This window comes from Saccopteryx bilineata, chromosome X (genome assembly GCF_036850765.1).
Source record: "Saccopteryx bilineata isolate mSacBil1 chromosome X, mSacBil1_pri_phased_curated, whole genome shotgun sequence".
Lineage (NCBI taxonomy): Eukaryota > Metazoa > Chordata > Mammalia > Chiroptera > Emballonuridae > Saccopteryx > Saccopteryx bilineata.
The window spans coordinates 51335472-51340067 of record NC_089502.1 but is presented as its reverse complement, the minus strand read 5'-3'; the positions used below and the strand labels follow the sequence as shown (position 1 = coordinate 51340067).

At 31.6% G+C, this 4596-nt stretch overlaps 1 non-coding gene across 1 annotated transcript; it reads right to left on the bottom strand.

The window, feature by feature from the left end:
• Window positions 1-3871: 3871 nt before the first annotated feature.
• Window positions 3872-3978, bottom strand: LOC136317986 (U6 spliceosomal RNA). Its single transcript, XR_010727969.1, has one exon. It is a non-coding gene; the product is annotated as a U6 spliceosomal RNA (small nuclear RNA).
• Between the last annotated feature and the right edge of the window lie 618 nt (window positions 3979-4596).

Genomic DNA, 4596 nt, shown 5'->3' with positions numbered 1-4596 from the left:
TTCTGATATTTTTGAAACATGTCCAGATTATACTACAAACTAAATAAAAAAGCCAGTCTGTTAACAAGCATCATTATTCGACTAAATGCATGCGGACAAGAAAGTAACATAATGCTATATTTTAAGGTTTACCATGAATATGTCTTAAACGATGTTTTCAAGGATAGATCTTATGATTATTTTGAATAAAAAGAAAAACTGGTCTCTACAAATGTGCTTTGATGTCAAAATAAATGAAATTTAAATATGTAAACATGTAATCATTCCCAATAGTACCCATCACAGTCTTGCAAATGTCAGATACAGACTATACTTATTTTTTAAGCCAATTACTAACCTTTATTTTCAGGCTAATCAATTATAAGAAAGTATGTGGGTTTTTTCTTCTTTTGATGACTATTTTGATCTTAGTAATATGCTAAGATTTTTAATTTTTGTTTTCTGACTGCATTTCTCCATTGTTGTGCAGAAAAAATATGTTGCAGCTAAACAACTAGTTTTTCCCTCCCATCTCATTACCTGATATCTAAGATTTTCCATACTTATACTTTTATAAAACAATTAGAACATTAACTTAAATCTACAACCATGTTTAAAACAAAATATAATATCTTATACATTATTTTTCTTCTACTACTACCTCACAGTGATAGAGGCATCTGGAGATAATTGATCACCTATTCATTTCTATTATTTTTCTGTAATAGGTGAGGAAACTAAGACTCAGTAAATGTATCTTGTCTGAAGTCAGAACTGACGAAAATAATATTTAAACTGAAATAAAATGAACCACAAAGCCCAAATTTATGCGCTTTTTGGGTGCCAATTATCTTTGAATTTATTTTTTATCTCACTGGCAGGCTGTGGGTAGAGTCAGAGGGAAGGGGTGGGAATCTACACACAGACCATCCTTGCAATTCTTAAATTGATTCTGATTTTATCCTCTACCAATGTAGGGATATGTGGACTGTTTAGTCATCATACTTAAGCTAAAGTGTGTTATAAAGGTCTATTTCCTTTTTTTCTTTTTGCTTTTAATGCCAGTTATATTTTTCTACTATACCTTTTACAATAAAGATGAAAACTTAGATCTTTTTACTTTTTTCTCAGTATTACTTCCAACATAATTGATGTCTAATTCATAAACTATTAATAATAGTTATTATATTTGTACAGTTATTACAACAAATGTTGAAGTATTTGATAAACACATGAGTGTTCAAACACAACTTTCCTTTCATTTGAATGAAACAAATAGTATTATATTAAGGGAAATGACCATTAGTACATCAAACTACATCTAGATATTCTTTCCTCTACATTAATTACTAAAGGTTTCATTAAGAAGAGTTTCTATACGATACGTCCTAGAAATTCAAACAGCATAACTGAACATATTTATATCAATTAGTAAGAAATTAGTGTTCTGCTTCATTTAACTACAAGATAAGATAAAAGTAGGTTTAAAGTTTTCGGTACACAAAACACAGAGCTTATTCTTATATTCTCATCTATTAATTATTGTATTATTTTCCATAAGAACAACTCTAAATCTACTTTTGCTATACCCTGCATATTAAAAATGTTAAATTTGTATTTACCACAAAAATTTATAATATGAAAGGCCAAAAATTTTTTTATAATAATTTTATTTTTTTAAAGGGGTGACATCAATAAATCAGGATACATATATTCAAAGATAACAAGTCCAGGTTATCTTGTCATTCAATTATGTTGCATACCCATCACCCCAAGTCAGATTGTCCTCTGTCACCTTCTATCTAGTTTTCTTTATGCCCCTCCCCCTCCCCCTTTCCCTCTCCCATTCCCCCCTCCCCCCCCCTAACCACCACACTCTTATCAATGTCTCTTAGTTTCACTTTTATGTCCCACCTATGTATGGAATAATGCAGTTCCTGGTTTTTTCTGATTTACTTATTTCGCTTCGTATCATGTTATCAAGATCCCACCATTTTGCTGTAAATGTTCCGATGTCATCATTTCTTATGGCTGAGTAGTATTCCATAGTGTATATGTGCCACATCTTCTTTATCCAGTCATCTATTGACGGGCTTTTTGGTTGTTTCCATGTCCTGGCCACTGTGAACAATGCTGCAATAAACATGGGGCTGCATGTGTCTTTACGTATCAATGTTTCTGAGTTTTTGGGGTATATACCCAGTAGAGGGATTGCTGGGTCATAAGGTAGTTCTATTTTCAGTTTTTTGAGGAACCACCATACTTTCTTCCATAATGGTTGTACTACTTTACATTCCCACCAACAGTGGATGAGGGTTCCTTTTTCTCCACAGCCTCTCCAACATTTGCTATTACCTGTCTTGCTAATAATAGCTAATCTAACAGGTGTGAGGTGGTATCTCATTGCTGTTTTGATTTGCATTTCTCTAATAGCTAAAGAAGATGAGCATCTTTTCATATATCTGTTGGCCATTTGTATTTCTTCCTGGGAGAAGTGTCTGTTCATATCCTCTTCCCATTTTTTTATTGGATTGTTTGTTTGTTTGTTGTTGAGTTTTATGAGTTCTTTGTATATTTTGGATATTAGGCCCTTATCTGAGCTGTTGTTTGAAAATATCATTTCCCATTTAGTTGGCTTTCTGTTTATTTTGTTATCAGTTTCTCTTGCTGAGCAAAAACTTCTTAGTCTGATGCAGTCCTATTCATTAATTTTTGCCTTCACTTCTCTTGCCATTGGAGTCAAATTCATAAAATGCTCTTTAAAACCCAGGTCCATGAGTTGAGTACCTATGTCTTCTTCTATGTACTTAATTGTTTCAGGTCTTATGTTTAGATCTTTGATCCATTTTGAGTTAATTTTAGTACAGGGGGACAAACTGTAGTCCAGTTTCATTCTTTTGCATGTGGCTTTCCAGTTTTCCCAGCACCATTTATTGAAGAGGTTTTCTTTTCTCCATTGTGTGTTGTTGGCCCCTTTATAAAAAATTATTTGACCATATATATGTGGTTTTATTTCTGGACTTTCTATTCTGTTCCATTGGTCTGAGTGTCTATTTTTCTGCCAATACCATGCTGTTTTGATTGTCGTGGCCTTATAATAGAGTTTGAAGTCAGGTATTGTAATGCCCCCAGCTTCATTCTTTTTCTTTAGGATTGCTTTGGCTATCCGGGGTTTTTTATAGTTCCATATAAATCTGATGATTTTTTGCTCTATTTCTTTAAAAAACGTCATTGGAAGTTTGATGGGAATTGCATTAAATTTGTATATTGCTTTGGGTAATATAGCCATCTTGATTATATTTATTCTTCCTAGTCAAGAACAAGGTATATTCTTCCATCTCATTATATCTTTTTCGATTTCCCTTAACAATGGTTTATAGTTTTCATTACATAAGTCCTTTACATTCTTTGTTATGTTTATTCCTAAGTATTTTATTTTTTTTGTTGCAATAGTGAAGGGGATTAATCTTTTGAGTTTGTTCTCAATTGTTTCATTGTTGGCATATAGAAAGGCTATTGACTTCTGTATGTTAATTTTGTATCCTGCGACCTTACTGTATTGGCTTATTGTTTCTAGTAGTCTTTTTGTGGATTCTTTGGGGTTTTCGATGTATAGGATCATATCATCTGCAAAAAGTGATACCTTTACTTCTTCTTTTCCGATATGGATGCCTTTTATTTCTTTGTCTTGTCTGATTGCTCTGGCTAGAACCTCTAGTACCACATTAAATAAGAGTGGAGAGAGTGGACAACCCTGTCTTGTTCCTGATTTAAGGGGGAAAGCGAAAGGCCAAAATTTTAACATTGCCATATCAAATTAGCTTTTTTCAAACACATATTTTGTGTAAAGTATAGAGTATAAAATTAAACATTTATCTAAATTAATATTTTTTTCAATATGAAACCCTTCATGAATTTGCAGGTAATCCTTTCCCAGGGACCATACTAATCTTCCCTAAATCATTACAATTTTAGTGTATGTGCTGTATAAAAAAGCACAAGAATAAAAATATTTACTTACAAAATATATAATAGTGTTTTATAAATAAAAATCAAAACACTTCACAACAAAATATTACAGATATTCACAAGACAAAGTTCTAAAGTGATGTATATGTTGACCTGTTAAAAATTTTGTATTTTAAACAAAGCTCTAACCTTATTAACTTGCAGCAATGTTTACAATGAGGTACATTCTCATCTGACCTTTCTTATAGTATCATAGTATCTCCTAATTCAGTAACATCACTCTAAGTTTTTAATTTTTTCTTTTATATTTTCTGAAGTTGATATCAATTTACTGTCTATGTACCTGTGGTAAACCCACACAGCTAATTTTATTTTTTCATATGAATAACACATTCACGTGTTTCATAATTCAAGAAATGAAAGGAGCATAATAATTTTCTTCTTCCCTATTCAGATACCCTTTCTCCTCACATAGTGCAAATATTATTATTATTATTTGGTTTATGCCATTCAAATAATTTCCTTTGAATAAAAGCAAGTTAATTCATATATATCTTAGTCTCATTCTCCTATATACGTCATAATGTACTGGTCATACTGTTTTGTACTCACTTTTTCTACTTAATATTATTTTACAGATCTTGCCAG